General features: G+C 39.0%; 1 protein-coding gene across 5 annotated transcripts in view; it reads right to left on the reverse strand.

Moving 5' to 3' along the window:
- The window catches only part of LOC139140464 (parathyroid hormone/parathyroid hormone-related peptide receptor-like), a 163,725-nt gene that overhangs the window by 132,510 nt on the left and 10,512 nt on the right, over nucleotides 1-20,703 (reverse strand). For 3 of the 5 annotated variants that reach the window (XM_070709758.1, XM_070709755.1, XM_070709752.1), the window contains exon 1: nucleotides 8,650-8,939. The exons of 1 other annotated variant lie outside the window; for it this stretch is intronic. The gene's annotated coding sequence lies outside the window, so the exon portion shown is untranslated. Of the gene's footprint in view, nucleotides 1-8,649; nucleotides 8,948-20,703 lie in introns of those variants that run through there. One more of the 5 variants, XM_070709759.1, reaches the window with a different exon arrangement.

Genomic DNA, 20,703 nt, shown 5'->3' on the forward strand with positions numbered 1-20,703 from the left:
TTAATTTTCCATATTGCACAACACCTTTTACCTTTTACAGCATGAAATGTTTATTAAGATGCACTGCATCCCGATGTTCAACAGCGACAGGTACTTTACTGATAATGTTAACGCCCCTTATGCTTCGACTAACATTCCCTGTGAGGATGTTCGCACCCACCCTACTTTTTGAGGTCCGCTTGACAGGACTAAACTTTCTGATACGCAAATTCATATAGGGTGATGTTAATACTATCTGAAGATGAACGATAGGTCTTTCTTCTGCCGTCCATGACCGAGAAAAGCTGAATGCAATTCATCTGAAAAGGTACATGTACAACGGTCGATGTTTTCAACGAAGACCAAATCCGGCGGGACAGTTTCACCTGAAGATACAGTAACTCGAAACTGTGCCCACCGAAAGGTCAAATAGAATACGGTCACGAATCAAAAATTAACAGCGGCTTGACGGAGAGCCCTGAGCGACATCCCAAACCAAATATTTATGAGTCCCGGGAACACTGAGTCCGCCTCTCGTTGACTTTCGACCCCGGTCGACATTATGACTCTATCGTTCGCAATAAAATGGTTTTTACAGCCGCGATTGTTTGTATACAGATCAGCACTGGCAGTGACTTCTCGAAAGCCGACGGGATGAAATTATGCCGTGAAATGTACTGACAGATTGGCAATAGTCCAGCCAATTGAAGTATTACTCCGGCCGGCACCAAGTTTACCTCGTGCAACCTTGGGCAAGGTTAAGGAAGCAAACAATTTCATGTCAAGGCGCAGCACTAAGGACTGCGGAGCTACTGGCCATCGCTTTTGTCATGTCCACAGACAAATAGAAGAAATACCCGTTGCGAGTCTGTTTCTATTTGTCTGTGTCATGTCAGAGCTATGATTTGAGAGTTGACAATGTGGTGGCAAGACAGCTTTACTAGTCTGTCGTTTTCTGTTTGCTTCCAATCCGTATATAGCTACCACCGAGCCATTCCACCCTGCGGTACGCACTCCGAATGCCGTGCCTGTGTTGTTCCGATCACCAGTTTGATTAAAAGGAACCTTGTGTGGATAAACGTTTAAGGACTGAATCAATTATCGAATCGTCTGTTTGAATGTTCAAGCGTAATTTCACTTTATCAAGGTAAAGCCAACAACACTCAGACGAGGTTAAAAATATCATAAATATAAAACAGTTTGTTACAATACATCATGAAATGTCACCTGCAATAGCAGGACTCACTAGGGTTTCGTAGAAACTAGAATGTAGGTTTTGCGCATCAAATTCCCTGCTTGGTATTGTGTCAAGCTCTTTAAGGTAGAACGCGCCTCGGGGACAGATATTCGGATTATCAAATTTCTACGATTCTTTTCTTATCTACCACTTAGGGAGCTCGTATTAAAGATCTTGGAGAAATAAAAACTTTTACCGTCATAGTTTTTCGAAAATGCAATATCTAATTTTCCCCATAGAGTTAACACAGGGATGACGGCAATTTTGAATTTCACATATCGCTAATTTGTTTTGCTAGTTCCAAAGTCTGCACGTTGACCCCCGGTTTTTATTGTTGATTTGTTAAGAGATGCATCTTAAGGACAGTTTGAACCAAAGTTTAAGTCTTTCACTTTCGAGACGCATACGACCTTAACACGAGCAGGTATATAGCTTTACTGATTTCGCCAAACGAATCTCAACAGGCCAAACTCCTATTAGCGTCATTTTATAGGCGTCAAATCTGCCCAATATAAAGTAAACAGAACACCAATGCCATTTGTTTTTCTTTCTACGACTATTCCGAAGGTTTGAGTCCTTTCACTGTGTTCAGCTTGACCAACACATGATAATACTTGTCACCGATTCGGTCTGGAATGTACGTCATATGAAAGAATTGCCATACGTGCTTTAACATGTAGAGTTACCATAACTCAATGTCTTTACCGCTGAATTTAGCACACTCAGAGGGGTATTGCTGTCTCCCTAAATAATTTATGGGATGCTATCGTACATTGAAAGGGGGGGGGGGGGGGGAGTGATGATGGTCAGATCGAGGTATCTTTACAGCGAAATGCATTTGCTCCCATCCCTGAGCATGGCTACAAGTTATCCAAGTTCGAACAGTTTCAGATTTCGTCCCCCTACCCTTTCATTCAAAATGTCGACTGCCTCATATCTTCAGAGGAATTTTACTATCGGCAGTTGCGTCATTTCTGACATAAGGACATTGATCGTCCAGTTAAATACATTCAACATCTGTAAAAACAAACATCACTTCTACTTGCGTAAAAAATATGATACTAAACTGCCCAAACTATACACACACATAAACTACATCTTTTTTGGACAACAAGGCCGCATCGGTATCCTTTCGCCCTATCCTCGACCGCGGTGACTCGGAGTTTTAACTTTCAAAATATACATTCTGCACAGAGAAATATGCCATAAGCACAGTATGGATTTCTAGACTGGGTGTGCCTATGTTAGACTTCTAAATGCCACCATTCCTTTATACGTCCTGTGATATTTACTCCATAAATTTCACAAAAATCATTTAAATCAACCTCGTATCTGCTAAAATATAGCCCATAATGGTCTACAGCTCTCCATGAAAAATTTCTCTTCGGATGATATTTCTCTGGACTGACTATATTTATGATCGATGAAAGCACTAGGCCGGTGTGTTTTGTATGTATTTTGTGTTACAGAGCAATTTTTCGAACCTTTGAACGTTTCCTGCGCATTTCAAACGGGTTTCCACTGTCTTGTCCACTTCTCTGGACAAGTACGCTGTACTATATCAGTACCATATCAATAACCACTAAAGAATATTGAAACGCTTAGGGCAAAGGGCTATTTTATCGATGCAGACTTGGTTACTCGGCCACATTGTGATATGCACGACGATATGCCGCGCGTGGGCGACCGCAACAGTTTCTTTGGATGGATGCCATATCAACTGAACGTTTCAATCTCTGTCTGCAGCATAGTATAACACCTATTGCCTGGTCATGAGGGCTATAGCGCCCGTCTATTACCCCGAGGGGCCGTGTGTTACCAGAAACACATCGCTATTCCCCGAGGCCGTAGGCCGAGGGGTATAGCGATGTGTTTCTGGTAACACACGGCCACGAGGGGTAATAGACGAGCGCTATAGCCCGAATAAAGACCAGGCTATAGGTGTTTTATAACACACCACATGCTCATGTTATATTGTTATATAGTTTTTAATGTGTTTTGCACCGCAACAATCCATCGTGACAAGTTTACTGAGCGAGTGTACAGCGGTTTCACTTGTACGTGGTACCACCGTCTTTCAAAAATATTCTAAGCATACCTAGCGACATCCTTAGTTGCACTTTAGTCTTTTCCGTCGGTGAGCTGTTCAAGTTCCTACGCTGTTGGAATGTTGGAAAATGTTGGAAAATCTGTTTTAGAGAACGGTGTCGGCACCTATCCCGGACGCACAGCACTTACGTCTCCCGCCATTGTTGCAAAGCTGCAGACGACACTCCGCCCGTGACGGTCACGTGACCGGGCACTTTTCCAAATTTGGTCAGAGCTATTTCCTAGGAAATAGCGTTTCAAAAAATACCCTCTGACGTCACTTTTTTCGATCCGGTGGGACTAGACGTATCTATTTCTCGTCACGTGACGTATTCTGGCGAATCGCGACACGGAATGAGCATGTGGCGTGTTATAATATAATTTGTCTCTACACTCACTTCCATGTCGCTTTGAATTCGACGACGCTTGAAATTTGCGTTATCGGTGATTGTTGACTGGTTAATATCGCTGGAAAGAAAGAGCTTGGAATAGACTAATTTGTCAACAGAATAAAATTACTGGCGGAAAACCTATCCATAGTGAATCCACTAAATCTGCCATCACGCATGCTCGAGATGTATGCTAATACAGAACAAGCAACACATATATTCTTAAATAAGTAGTGGAGTCGATTTTAGAGATTTGATCACATTATAAGCGCACATTACTGTTTAAAGTGCTATCGTATAATTTTATCCCCCTTCTTGCGAAGCTTTTCAATGTTTCAGCAGTTACATATGCAATTTTGATGGAGCGATTGTTAGCTTCTTGTCGTTTCCCAAGTAGCGAGGGAGAAGTCACACGTAAGCGTTGTCCTGCTCAAGCTAAATTTGCTTTAACTTTTGTATTGTTTCCAGTATTTTCTCCTGTTTGTAAAATAAACTCTCTTGTTCTTCTAGTTCTGTTTTGGCAAAACACGGCGAATTTTTAATATTCAACACAACCTGTACGTACGTGGCGCCAAATTTTACATTTATAAAAGCTGGATTAAAGAGCCAGACAGACAGTCAGACAGACAGACAGACAGACAGAGCGGGGGAGAAGGAGGGAGAGAGAGAGCGCGCGAGCCTGTATCTTAAAGACAAGTCATGATCATGACCTTAGCGGCCATGACCTATAAAGGAAGCATAACATAGTAAAGGCAACATAACACAGTACAGAAGCCAAGAAATACGAGATTGTATATAATTCAGAAAATAACCAGAGTCGAGTCACTGAACAGCTGTACCTAGTGTTGAAAGACATCTAAACATGTCTGCTATATCTAACAAACTGAAAATCTCCCGACTTGCTCACTATACGCATTGACTTCGCGCAGTTACATCCCTCCCTATTCGCCGAAAACGACCATTCCGACTGACGCAAACGGGAGAAACTTTAAGCTCTCTCGAAGTGCAATCCCGGCTGATTCCATGGCATCGATCGATCGCTACTCGAGCAACGTAAAAAACGAGGCAGTGAGAGCCAATTGTACACAAGAGTACAGAGCAGGAGACTGTTATAACTAAATCGACAAAAATATAAATCACCACAAACTTAGCGCTGCACCGAGCGAGGCTCTTTAAACATCGACAAACGTGTCGGACAGTTGCAAAATTTACGGCAAACCATGACGCAACACGGTGTTCCTGGGTGTGTGAAATGGCACCATCCAAAATGCTTGCATTCAATGTTTACGCTACATCAATCCTTTCCAAGTTAAACATGTTGATAAATTTGTATTCCTCTGGGAGACCATCTCCTTGACATTTGTCGTCTTGTTCGTCCCCGTCTTTAATTAGACACACACTTTGGGGGGGGGGGGGAATACAGCACGGGTTATGGATAGCTTTGCAAACACATTGTATACTTCACCAAATGTGAGTTCTGGAGAGTGCCTGGATATTTATTGCATGTCTACACAAGTGTGGCTTTCCCGTGGAGTTGATGTATATCATCCCGCCGTCGATAATGCGGACCTCGGGTATCCGTGTGAACTGCTCGCAACAAACAGATTCTGTTACAGGGACATAAAAGCGGATTGCCAGCCTTGAAGTGGGCGGATTAAGACCCTTTGCCATTTGGACAGGAATTCATTTATTTATTTCATCCCTTATACGCCGAGGTTTTGGACGTCGTAAATCATCATCGATGCGGCTAGTGCGAATGCGTCTTGAATATCAGAGAACACTTTTTTGTCAGTCGGTGGAATTTTTTGTCTAAAATTAGATAACCCAATCCTACATTTTATGAAAAAAACATTTCCCCTTTTCTTTGAACGGGCTGTCCACAACGGAAAGACACGATTTCGATTGAGGAGTAAGGGCATGAACGTACCCTATGGAGGAGTTAAGTCAGGACTGCGGTATTAGGTCAATTCCTTGAAGCCACTCTAGTCGTTAGGAGACAGTCACAAGGGTGAGATTTATGAAACTGCAATAAAAAAAACCCAGGGCGGTTATGTTCGGAGACGGCGGCAATCTTCTGATCGACACAAACGGGCACTGTATTGTCGCGCGCCTCTCTGGGACAGCGGCGATAAATCGAGCGCTTTTCTCTAGTTGGGTTCATACATTCCCAAAAGATGACAGATATACAGCAAGGTAGAGAAGTGAATTGGCTCCAGAGCGCCAAATGGTTTCATAAAGGGATGATCCAAAAGTTCATCTCGGTTCATCATGATGAGTATGTTTCTGCAGCCAGAAAGATCTTAATATTTAAATAAGAAAAAAAAATCATGGTATTTTTACTAGATACGGCCATCTTTTTGAAGTGAGTAAATCAAATTTCAAAATAGCTTCACGTCTCCCCTTGCTCAATATGGCGAACGTTAAATTGCGCAAAATTAAATAAAAAATGTTTTCTTCAAATTTTGAAGAAAATGTTTGTCATCTTCTCAGAGACACTCAAAATGGTGGTAAAAGTCTTGAATAGAGATTATCTTCCATTTGGGAAAGTGATGAGGTTCTCCCATGGCTGCAGACCATTTAATGTCGCTGGTTTTACGGGAAAAAAAAAGAAATTTCCGGAAAATATGACAAATTTATCTTCCCATTGATTAAAATATGACACCTTTATTCCTTATATCCCGTTACAAATAATTAGTGTGTCCCATGACAATATACCGAAGACGATAGATTGACACCCCTCCGGCAAACTCCGCAGAGAGAGAGAGAGAGAGAGAGAGAGAGAGAGAGAGAGAGAGAGAGAGAGAGAGAGAGAGAGAGAGAGAGAGACAGAGAGAGAGAGAGAGAGACTATCTTGGCAAAAAGTTCGGGTCGACCGCGAGTTCTCGTTATTCCAGTTCGTGTCCGAGTTTTTATGTGATGGTTCAGCACGCGTGTACCGAGCTGAAGAAAGCCTTAGAAAAACCGCCATTGACACTTACAACACGTGTTTCGAACGTAACGTCACAAGCACAAGTCATATACACGTACGCGTGCGTGAGAAATCTCAGTGAAATAATCACGTGGACCAAAGCGTAAACGCACGTGAAAAGTCTTCACTGATCCGCCACACAGACAAGTTGCGATTTTATCCGCACAACATTTTTGAATTTTGAATATATATATATATATATATATATATATATATATATATATATATATATATATATATATATATATATATATATATATATATATATATATATATATATATATATATATATTATATATATATATATATATATATATATATCCTACCCGCGGAACAAAACGACATCTTCTAAAGTGGTTTATATATACGTTGCATGCAATAAATAAAAGATACAGAAGTGCTTCAAGGACAGTATATGACATCCAATACATAATTTGCTCCAAATTATCTTTCCCTCAGGTAGACCGACTGGATAAATCCCTGGCGAGTGTGTGTTCTACATGAAATTAGATAATAGTTCCTCTGTGAGCCCATCTGTCGAATAGCTATCTGTGAAAATCTATTCGCGCGCTTTTGAAATCAAATATTGCGCGAAAACTGTGCCGCATATGAAGCGCTGCATATAAAGGTGCGTCAAGTTGAGGCTTCTATACGTCTCCCATTGTAACATTTTCTTTATTTGGCACACGGAACGCGGAAGATAACATGATGCTTATTTTGCAATGATGGGGCGATGGCATTGAATTAACACCATTTCATCAGAGTACTCCAGCTACTAATGAAAAAGGGTCGCGGTGAACGTGTGTCGCTCGTTATTATTGTGCCCTCGTGATTATTTTTAGTAAAAATAAGTCGAGAGGGACAGCTTTACTTCATTGAATCATGAACTTCAGTCAGGGCGATTTTTTTTGTCACGCTGTACAACTTATCGCCAAATATAGCGTACATATATGGCTATATTTTAAAGAATCAGAAATGAGTTAGAATATTATGTTCTTACAATCAAGTTTTTTTTGCATACAAATACTATAAATAATCTAGACTCTAATAATGACGACTAATCTTACGTTTTTTACTATTTCATACATGTCTTATAAATATGTCAAACTCAAGAAGCAAAATATATATATATATATATATATATATATATATATATATATATATTTTTTTTTTTTTTTTTTTTTTTTTCCCCGTAGCTTCTGTAGTTTCCGTTAGAAGATTACCTACTTTTGAACTCCAATACGAGTGACGATTGCAGAATACGAGCTGTCGGGGGTCTGAACTATTTATGGAATGTTCCGAGAGGGGACTTTGTGACAGGGCATGTCGTCAACAGCCTCGACTCGCTGCAAATCATTCATATCCACCCAAAACAAATCACTCGCGACTAGCAGCTGCCGAGTCGTGGATGAACTCACGTGACCTCATTTTAAAAAGACGCAAATTAAAAAAAAATCTGCCATGAATGAAAAGAAAAACAGCAGTGCCTTCATAAACACGTGATTTTTTTAAGAAGATAAAAAGACACACACAGGAAATGAAAACTTTGAGTGTTCACAACCGCTGAGTCTAAGAGGGTTAAAGATTTGTCTGGGCTTTAACAATTATATTTGTATAGACGCGAGAAATGGGAATTCGACTGGGTTGTTACACACATATTTGTGCTTAAATGGTCCATGTAAATACTAAGTCTGATTCATAGCAGGGTATTTTCCAAGGTAGCGACGAGGATTCCCTGTTATCGGATCGCAAAAACCGCCGAAAGCGAAGAATCAGTTGGTACCCATGACAAACCGAACAGTGAGGAAGAAGAGCTATACTGAGCCCTATCGCTCGCGACCAAAAACGGCTTGCTGGCATTTTTCTGAACGAAAACCAAGTTAGACATATAGAATATCTACAAATTGATCAAACAGTGAGGAATTCCCAGTCTTGTTTTTTTAACAGAGACAATTTTAAGGCACAGAATATAATGCTAGCACGCTTACCGTCCGATGTACAACCCTCAGGCTCTTCGAAACACCAACGAATGCAGGAACGATAAAGATTGTGAGAAGTCGAACACCCTAGTCTAGGTATGAATCGTCGCGTTGTGCGACCAGCGCTATATTTCACTCGAACCAACCGCATGAATCACTCACTAGGGTTTGTTTGTGCTGCAATTCCAAGCATCTGTAACTCTTCTATCTCGTTCCCGCCTATCAAAGCGTCGAGCTGTTCACGCTCCAACGATAGTCGCCGAACAAATTCAGAAGAGTGAACTTGATAAAACTGCGTTAAATTACCTCAAACAGTTGACTAAGATCGATAAGCTGGTACATTGAATCTAAAAAAAAACGACTCCGCGTTTGATTGGTTTGTCCTGTTGACCTGACAGGGTCGATGAATTTTTTAGAATACTGTGTAGCACTTTTCCTTTGAGTGATGCAAAATTATTCATGGCCATACTTGAAATTTTTCACGTGCATTCAAAAGCAGGAAAACAGTTCAAAACGACGGATGAATAATGTATTACACGTGCAAACGACGAGGCTATGTCTCTCCACAAGAAGAGAAATTAGGCTTCGATCAGAACAGCAAGAATTATTTTGTTGGATGTGAGCCAATAGAACACTTGTTTATGTTCAAACGGATTAAACAGTACTTTGTCTGTTGTTTTTTAATATTTGCGTAGAAGTTTTTGGCATCGAGTGTAAGGTCATGGGTCATCTCGACGGATCGTGGGTCAAGGAAATGGTGACTTCTGTTCGAGATACGCGCATGCAGCTTCTGGTAGATTAATGGCATCCTCGTGGATGAATGCATTACCAGCCGAGCTGATGTGAAGCAAAGAGGGAAAAAGCTCTTTTCGTGGAAGTTATTTTCCGCAAGAGTGCGCATATTTCTATTGATGGATACCATACGATCTTTTCCATAAGGCATCACAGAATATTGAATTTTAGAATTTAGCAAATTTACCTCAAAGTTGAGGTTGTATTATGAACTTACAGCTAAGTTTTGGTAAAAAGCCAAAACAATTATAGTAGTGCTGTTATGTCAGAAAGTATGTATGTATGTATGTATGTATGTATGTATGTATGTATGTATGTATGTATGTATGTATGTATGTATGTATGTTTATATTTTATCTATTTGTTTGTTCATTTGTTTGTTGTTTGTTTATTTAATATATTAATTATTTGAATCTGTAGCATAATTACTTAGGATTTAAGTTCGGGGTATGCCTAAGAAATGGAAAAGCTTGGCGAACGTTCCGGGATATCTTACCTAAACAAGCGGATGCATACCCGTTTTCAACTGAATATTTCCTTTCTTCTGCCCTGATTGTATCGTACATTTTCACTTATCTTTCACAAGCGAAGAGGTCGAACGGCAAAAAGGGCGACCATTATAAGTCAGAGAGAGTCGGTTCAGATCATTTCAAAGGGCAACTTTGCTAATCGCAAACGACTTGCCGTTTTGAGGTCCATACTTGTTTTTCGCCCGATAAGTTAATTCTTGTGATGATATATATGCAGTGTTGTGAATATCAGAAATGACAGCAAAGCGGCAGCACATTCTTGTTTCCACGATAAGAGATAACCAAAGTTATCACAATTTCGAAATATATGTACAATGCGAAGACTTGTGACCTCTGCAAGATTGCACTGTGGACAGGGACTGACAGAAATCAACCGCGCTCTTGTTATGATCCAATTACAATTCTGCCGGTGTCTAACCAAGCCACTTTTTCCATTTTAAAGCCCGAAAAGTCGTAAAATCGGCAGTTACAAATTGTTACAAATCGTTTTATGTCCGACTGTGTAACCGTGTTGTAGGAGAACATCTTTATTTCGCTCCGCCTATTTGGTCATGGTTCTTGGCGACTTTTCACTTCAGTTGGCGAAACTGTCGTCAAAAATTATTGTCTGCTGCACTTTCGGTTCTCGCGTCTGATCTTGCTAATTGGGAGCGTACGATGAGGCAGGAGTCACAATGGCGCGATGCGTGTGCGTGATGTCGACGATCAAGCTCGTGAAAATAGTGCTTAAGTCTGCTTTACTCACACACAGGATTTTCAATCTGAGTTGGAGAATTTAATTTACGACTGTCGAAACAGGTGAATTTTGAGAAGTAAAGTATGGCAAGACACATTGAGTATTCAATCATTTGACATAGATGTTTCTATTTTCTCCTGACACAAAGAAACACAAGCAACAATATAGGACATTTGTCGTCGCTCACAAACATCGGCGCTGTTTTTAGTTGTTGGTCGGCAAACAAATAAATTACATGCCTAATAGATTTTTTTGAGTTTGTTAAGAAGTTTAGTTTTGTTTTTAAGGCTTGTGAAGTTTGTAAAGGCTTGCAGTTGTTAAGGCTTTGTTCTCTTTGAAGGATGATGCCCAAATGATGTTTTCCGAAGTCAGTGTAGGAAATAACTGCATATAAATGATTGTTGCATATATATATATATATATATATATATATATATATATATATATATATATATATATATATATATATATATATATATATATATATATATATATACCTGACTGGTATTTTATATATATATATATATACATATATAATATATATATATATATATATATATATATATATTATATATATATATATATATATATAAAATTAGTATGAATCTTAAACTTTACCGACATACTTGGCATTTTGAGATTTTCAGCTTTCTTTTAAATGACTAGTTTTGATCACTTTTTGTATCCTGAGAAACGCTTTTGTTAGTAGTGTTCCCGTCAAGCTGTGCATCACATAAACGGAAGGGTAAAACAATTTATAACGCGACCACATAGAGTCATCTATACGCATATATGCATGAAATTGTTACACTTTGTCTTGGTCTGTTCCTAAGCCATGCATAGATATACTACACCGGACCCCTCGCAGGTTTTTGACACACACGGCACTGGGGTTACCGGAACATTGGAAATAAAATTGAGCAGTAACCCCTACTGCAGACGGATGTACAGTGATATAACGATACGATGCGCGACTTACAGCACTAGCAGCTAGGCAAATATATTTTGTACCTAAATAAAGTGTGTACCCGCCTGCAGACCGGTATATCCATTATATTTGTGTTTCTTACGTTTCAAAGTTTTCTCCGCACTTTTAGCACCGTAAAGGAAAATTTGAGCGACCGGTCGTCGAAGGAAGTCCAGGTTAAATGCTCTAGGAAGGAAGTTCTAAAAGAAAACTTTCTAAACATTAAACTGTCCTTTTTGCTATTTCTACGTACGTTATCATTGAAATACCTCTAACGTCGATTTTCCTGCTATCTGAACGATCTTTGTCTCGGCATTAACTGTTATGCTAGTTACAGGGCCCAATTTAGCACTGGTATATTACAGCCTGGGTATATTACCACTTTAATACCACCGTGACCCCCGCCTTGAGCTCTCGTCCAAACAATAGCATACTTTACACACTGACTGTTATATATGTAGTTTACATTCAAGCCCGGAACCTCCTCTAGATCTGGTCCGCGTTCACAAGGGCCGACATAGCGCGTTCACATCGTTTTTATTACCAGGGCCGACTCAGAGGCGATCTAAACTCTCCAGTGTGAACGTATACATCACTGGCAGATTTACTCTAGTTCGCGGATGTGAGGCCTAGAGGTGCCCTGCTTCTATCGCCTAGATCTTCAATGACATTCCGCTCTGTCGAAATTCCTTACCCTCTGTTTCTCAAAACTCCGATCGAAGATGGATTTGAATTACCCATCACCTGATCGAACTATCCCATGAAAACCTATCACTTGTCATGATTTGCATATCTACGATTCATCAACTACAGTTTCATCAGACAATAATTATCAAACGTTGCCACCAAAATCACAGTTCAAACGCCTTACCTGATAAAGGACACCACTTTCTCATTAAAGTGAAAAAATCCACATATTGTAGTAAATTCAAACATATTGTAGTAATTTGTTCTTAACGAATTGGATTGTTGTGTTTTCCGACTTCGATTGTTTCTTTTACTTATCAAGAAGTCCAGGTACTTATTCGAACCGATATTGCCACACTTGATTTAATTAATTTGTCCTTTGTGCCTAGTTTCATTACAATAAAAGGCGTACTCTGTCATAATCAAATTTGCAATTGGTTAAAAATGAAATAAATATAATCCTACCGGTGCTATAAATAAGCATTAACAGTATGCTCAAAACGCACTCTATGGCGACATAAATCAGATAAATCAGACAGTGGAATTTAATCACTGCCAAATCAGACTGAAGAAAAATTGTAACATATTGCTGACGACTTTAAATCACACTCAGCGCGTACCTCCGTGATTAGCGGCGCTTTTCAAATGCGAGGGCGCGGCGAAACAGCTGAAAGACTGCGTAACGGACGCGTGTTACATCACCCAATGTTCATGCAGTACCCGATCGAAATAACATGTGATGCAATACAACTGGCACTTAAAATGGATAACGTCAGGTTCGTAAACTTACCGAGCGCTACCCGTCTCTGAATATAAAATGTGTGTCTCGTCCTGGATTTACATGTAATATGTTCCGTGCAGCCGAGGTGTCTGTTACTCCGACCCATACCGATTCTCGTTCTCGCTCTCTCTCTTTCACGGCTCGTTTTCCACTCGATTTCGCGATGAGAAAGTTATTCTTGAATTTATATTCAACTCCTCAATTTTACGCACTTGGGCAATTGCGATGTTTTATGACTCCGCAATGCCCAGCGGAATTCATGTCAATTGAATGTGGCGCGGAGTAATGCGGAAGCCGTTGAACGCCGACATGCTCGACTTGCTATTGACTTCCGGTGATTTGTTTGAATTCACAAAAATGGCAGATATCCTGCTTCCTGTTCGCTTTCCTGCTGCCATGGCATCGCTTGAGTTTGTCGCAAATTGCAGCTCATGACACGAGAAAAAATCAGTCACAAAATTCCGTTCTAGTTTTTCTCCGGTTATATCTGCTTTTCTCATTAGTCCCCTGCCCTTTCAAGGTTATTTAGGGATTGTGGGTCAGCGTTGTCTCTGCTGGTTGCAAGAGCTGTCTGGACGCGCATAAAAATTGATCTACTAAGGTTCCCCAGCGTTTTTTTACGACCGGGCATGGTTGTTCAGATGTAAAAGTTAACCGTGTATGGCATATTACAGCGTTGGCGGTGTCAGAAAACACGACATAAAGCTGTGAAAGTGCATTCTCTGCTGCTGTTCTGTCCATCATTACTTTAACAAATCCCTTCCAGCTTCTACGACTTGTGTCTCATGGCATCGATAACGTAAGCATCCTTACAATTGAAACGATAAAATTTGCACGCCCTCCTCCCTCGTTTTTCAATAGGAAGAATTCACTTGAAGCGAACGATATACGTTAAAGTAACAGTCTGGAATAATGTGTGTGGGGGGGGGGGGGGGGGTATCGTTCATCTTTAAAATGCCCACATCAGCTACAGAGCATTTCATTTTGTTTTAAAGCCATATATAACATATACTGAGAAACAAAAATTCAGGTTGAAGACATTTTGACGCGCGGTGAGGTATGCGCTTCGCTCTAGGAATTTTATCCTATTTTCATACTGTAACTAATCTTGTTATCGTGATTTCAAAATCCCCAATGTGTACGATTTTTATAGGTAATATCGTTGACCACTCTCACTTTGGATTGCTCAGGCTTTCTGGCACGTGATTTCGCGCAGAGTGAGTGAAAAAACTGGAATGTCGCCGGGCCCGTCAACCTTGCCGCGCGGACTCATTCGAGAACAATACAGCAACGCGAATATTTCCCTCGGGTCTCATCGATAAACGACATCGCCACGGTTTAAGGCATTTCGCACAGTCCCAGGTATGTAGAGCGTGTTAGAAGTCCTGCTGTTTGCTGCCTCTGTCATGTCTTCCACTGTGAGTCTTCTCGGCACGGCAGTTTGAACGTGTGAAGTCGTCTTTGTATTTTATAGTTCAAACGCTTCCCCAAAATCAATTTGATGTCCCACTCTACTTCGCAAATTTTAATTTCTTTACAGAAACTACAGCAAGCTAACTGATTATTTCTGCCAAAAGATAATAAAACTACCACTTATGGAAGAGCTTAAAAGCCGCTATTTATGGTGACGCAAAACTGCGCTAAACATTCCTTATGTTATTATTATAACTTACAGTAAAAACAAGACAAATCTGTGGAACTAGGGCTTGTGGAAATTATGTCCGAATTAGTGGCAGTATAGTAATCGTGGGTATATCTTTCAGGACAATATCCTGTTCACTTACAATAATCCCATCCCTTCACATATCAACACTCAAGATCATATCCATCGGCTATAGTAAATCTACTCTCACCGCCCTTGAGAATGGCCTGTGATTATATTAATACCGATATCAACAACCTTTAGGGAATGTTCAATTTTGGTTACCATGGCGACAGCTATATTAGTCCGGCTAGGGTTTCCCGAGAAGAAAAATAAGATCGATGCAACTTGTGGATTAGAAAGACCTCGGATAGAAACACTGAAAACCAGTATAAATGCAAGTTAATTATCGGTCCTCGTTCAAAATCAAACGGGAAATTACTTCCCGGATAACGAAAGCAGTTCTAAAGTACGAGGCTCACATTTATCAAACTGGACGGCTTAGCCGTTAATACTTACACGTGTCGACGGCAAATAACTCTGTTGTTTATTTTTTTAGACACTGTACCACAAAGAGAAGCCGAGGAAGGTCCTCAAAATATAGGAGAAGAAAATTTGTTGGTTCTGACGGATGTGGTACCGTTTATACAATAAACGGGTCATCGATTTTGATCCCCAGTCTGTGTTGGTGGCCGCGCACATTGTTTTTCAGAACACCCTTCTCCGTGTTTGATGGTTTGCAAACTTCCGTGCATCGGTTAAAGCCTGGAAGAATATGTACTGCCGGGACGACTGCACTGCACTTTTGCAAAAAGGGAGCAGGTCTGTGATGCACAAGTACAACAATTACTCTTTGACCTGTTCTGAAAGCCACCGATAACTTGGCACACACGGTTGTCCTGTATCGCACGAAGGCGCGTTACTCCCTGGTTAGCTCACGTGTTCACACCCGTTAGCTATGTCGTACCGACGTCTGTCCGAGTCTGTCTGTGGGAGTAATATCTCAAGAACGGCTCATCCGATTGGAATCAAATCTAGGAAAAAGGATTGTGCTCGTAATGGCAAGAAACAGATTAGTTTTTGCTTGTCGTTGCCCGCATAATTTCAATACTTTTTGAATGGTTGTTTGTTCAGAAATCATACTCTGCATACCAAACTAACTTTCCTAATTAAGGTAATATGTGGATTTACTTGACCAAAGTTGACGAAATGTGCTATGTACATTGAAGATAATATGAAATAACATTGGTAAAGTCATTTAGCAGTAGATCAGCTAATTAAGAATTTGCATATCTAACGAACTTTTCTAACTAGGGATATATATATATATATATATATATATATATATATATATATATATATATATATATATATTATATATTATATATATATATATATCTGGACAGAGTTGGCCGAAGTTGATGAAACTTACTAATATGTACATTGGAGATAAATGATATGAAATTTTAGGAAGTTATGTAGCATTTTTAGATCATGTAATTACTAATTTGCGCATTTAATTATAAAACAAATAAATTATATTTAAGTCGAAAAACTGGTCAAAGTTGAGGAAACCTACAGTGCATATTGATGAGACAATGTTACTGTTGTAGTGAAAGACATTTTACATATTTACGTCAGGTGAGCTAATCTATAGTTTGCATATTCAATAATTTTTCACAATTTGGGGTAGAACTTGAGATACTGGACCAAAAGCAATTAAAATTGCTACATAAAGTGATAATGCAATGATATGCCAACAGATAATGAATTTTAGCATTTTAATTTTAGCTAATTACTAATTTGAATATGTCATAATTTTTTTCGATTGAAGCCATACACGAATATCGATAGTTATGTTGATTAGAATATTTTTAATAAGGTTACAAACACTGGGCCATACTGTTATAGAAAGGTGTAAATTTACAGATAATTGCAACATAAACTGAAACACGGGAGCATTTCCAGTTCATATCAGGATAGTTTTTTGTGTTTGCGGTACAATTTTACTCAGCAATTCGCAAAAATCGGTCTACATCCAAGATTGATAACTGATCACACGCGTTTTGCGAACTTAAAGTTTACGGTACTTGCTGATTGGTTTAGCAATATACGTTAGAAGTGGCGAATGGTCGTCATTTTTGATTACCAGTTTGATTAGCATGATCGTGATAACATCATGAATGTCATTATTCCGACGTATTATTGAAGTTATCATCATCATCACCCATCATCATTAGCATCATTATCATCACCGTCGAAAATTGTCCCTGACGAATGTGCTGCAGTATAGCGATATAGTGATAGCGGGATAGTGTGACATTGTGTTTTGCTATATAGACGCTTCTTCCATCAGAAACAGATAATCCCTATACGCGAACATTCATTGAGAAAATTGCAAAATATCACCGAGCAAGCCTAGAAAAGAGAAAGCAGGATATTGATATTTTTATTGATTTTCAAAAAAACAAGTATTTTTATTTACTTTTTACAGCATATGTGGAATACTTTTCAGGATGAGGCTCTTCTCTCTTTTTCATTTTTCTGAATATAAACATCGTTATATCTCTTGATTTAAACTTGACACATAAGAGTGCAATTTGAGATATCAATAATAGTCCAAGTCTGACCGTGTATACGCTACAATTTTTGCCCAATTTGACTAGCAGAGTTTTGATGTAGCTTTTGGGGAAAACAACACCGTAAGAATTTCACCTTCGCCTCGAGACTGATGTCCGTTGAGTCTGTATCGGCTTGATTCAATCGACACAAAGTGATAAAGGGACTTCGTATCAAAAGGCGACGATAATGACACTCTGCGATTATTTGCACACCTTGATGAATGAAAACGGTTTCTCCGCTGTCGCCTCGTCGGCTCCGCTACATAAAAATAGCAAAGTATAGGCGATCGACAGAAATACCAGCTATCGTGCCTGGTCTAACCTTTTGTAACACTTTGAATGTGGCCATCAATGTATTATGATCTCTTTTATTTTGTCCTCTCGTCAGTGTGCACGAGTGAAGGTCAAAATCATCCTTCATATAAGAGACTGTGTAACAGTACAAGATATTGCTATCAGGCTGGCGGGAAAAGTAATGCTTATTTCACTCAAGGGACGGAAAAGGATATCGTTAGTCATCAACTTACATAATTTAACTACGGCTGGATTGATTTTGACAAATTAGAGCGAAGACATTATGTACAAAACATCAATACCGTATTACCTGAGGGGAAGGAAGACTGAACACCCCCGCGTGAATGTATGGGCAGCAAATCTTCGGGTCATTGTCCAAGTTTTATCAATATCGACTCAGATGAAAGTTTCTCTAAAAAAGTATATAAGTTGCGTGTTAAATTTTATCCATTAGTATTCATACTGCTAAGTGCTACAGGTTTACAAAGCCTTATCAGCCACGGTAATAATATCTCTTTACGGCTTATAGGTTACGTGGCGCGAGCGAAGTTTTGGTAGAGTGAAAACTATAGAATATGTAACCTTGCGTTCGCTTTATTTCCTGATTTTGGAAACAAAATACGCCCATACACAATCACTCTTAAACTTTTCAATTAATCTCATAACTAATCTTTAAGAGTTTCGCTAATTCATATAAGAAAAACCATTGTGAATATAAAGGGTATCGACTTCCAATAACAAGAGAAAAAAGGAATAATATAAACAAACATTATAACGAATACTTGTTACATGGCACAGTGACAGGTAACCTTTTCAACATTAACTTCACCTATGTTTTATTGTACAAGAAGGATAAACATATACTGTTATCGGCTGTACAATACCATCATGGCAACCTCAACGCTTTAAGAGTAAAACTATATAACGCTAACGGTCAATCCTCCCCGAGCATTTATGACCAAGGGGCGCTGAAGGGAAAGAATTCGTTTAATTTTTGCTTTTCTCTAAGATGTTTTACCTTCTAAAAGTCGATCAAAAACACTATTGATACATTCTGTATCGATGAACGTCATGCTGTACGCCGAGGAAACGTTGTTTGTGGGAAGAACCCCTGTTTCCGTAGGCGGAATGAATCTCTTGTAGATACTAGAACTTTTGCCATGCCCTGCACTAAGGTGAAATACACCCCGGGGACAGATGTCAAAATTCTCAAATGCTTATATTTGCTATTTGTATGGTTTTGTGTAAACTTGTTTGTAGGCTATTGAGTACATCACAATTTCACCCTCTCGATTTTGTGATAATCGAAAATTGAAATTTGTCCAAAACAGTTAATTTAGGGATAGCAGCCATTTTGATTTACAAATTATCGTAAAGGTTTTGTAACTGGTGTCTCAGATTTTCATCAATGATTTCGAGATAGGATCGTTTGAGGTTTCCATAAGGAAAAGTTTGAGCAGAAGTTTGTCTACCAGTTTCGAGGCAAGTACTAACTTATTCGTTCTGTCGGTTTGAAGATACAGTGTATTATTATTTAAGGCTGGTCTCAAGGTCTCTTCCTTTATATGATACTTCTCAAACAAGATAAACTTTACAGCCCCCAAAGACAGCGAAACTGCAACTTACAATTGCTAGTTCGTGCTTAGTAAGAACCCTCCTATATGGATTATTGGAAGTCTGAAGAAGAACACAGATGCTTTTATTTGCTAAATGAAATAAAACTCTTCTTTAACATGCAATTAAAAGAGGGCATTAGTACCCTGAAAAGACCGTTGTATTCGTGATCTTGTTGAAAGTTTCAGTACTCTAGTGTAAATATTGATCACCGAATCAACGTCATGCCGGGTGGCCTGCCACTTTTATTAACTATAGAGGTCCCCTTAAGTAAACTAGAATTGTTTTGCTGAGAAAATTTGTCCCAGTGGTCTTTAGGTAGGCTACGAATACCAATTCAAAGTTGATTTTTCATCTCATATGAACGGTTTCTTCGGTTCACAGTAGGTTGCAATGCTGTGTCTAAGTTTGTCTTTCCAACAGATCAAGTTTTAGAATCCTTGAATGGTAAAATTCGGGATAATCAACCATCATTGACGCAACAGACTTTACTTCAAGACGCGCTTATGGCTGAGAGGCCTTTTCCTAGAGCCAGACGGCAATTAGATAAATTGAACATAGAAAGTATCCTGCAGTGACGTAATATTTCGTCGTCAGTGTTGCAATAATTGTGTAACTCCATTTTACGTACCGGGGAGAACCCCATACCTGAATCATATCATTGTAATAAGCTGTCCGACTTACATCGTTTTGAATAACAGGTATTACTCAATGAACGCTCTTTCCAAGAAACTGCGATAAATAATCTCTCTCTCTCTCTCTCTCTCTCTCTCTCTCTCTCTCTCTCTCTCTCTCTCTCTCTCTCTCTCTCTCTCTCTCTCATATTCGTACTTGTATATAATATATATATATATATATATATATATATATATATATATATATATATATATATATATATATTATATATATATAAAACTGCGATAAATAATCTCTCTTATATTCGTATATATACTGTGCCCAAGTTCAGAGGTTGCCATAAAGCCATTATGGTGATAACCGGGAGGGCACATTGTATACATTTTGTGTGTGTGTGTGTGTGTTTGTATATATATATATATATATATATATATATATATATATATATATATATATATATATATATATATATATATATATATTTAAGTACTGTAATCGCAGGTGACGTCAGCTAAACGCAGGATACAACGGGGTAACGTTGATAAATTAGACATTGGGCATTGGACATAATTTTGAAGTAGAACCGCAAACTTCATTTTGCTAGGAAAAAATTATATACTCGCAATTACGTTATATCAATGCTACACATAACGATTACCAAAGCATCTCTGTGCATCTCATCATAAGAGTATCCTAATTATGACTTGTGAATCAACATAAAGATTTAGTATGGACCAGGATTTATGTCTCATAAATAATATTG

This window comes from Ptychodera flava, chromosome 9 (assembly GCF_041260155.1).
Source record: "Ptychodera flava strain L36383 chromosome 9, AS_Pfla_20210202, whole genome shotgun sequence".
Lineage (NCBI taxonomy): Eukaryota > Metazoa > Hemichordata > Enteropneusta > Ptychoderidae > Ptychodera > Ptychodera flava.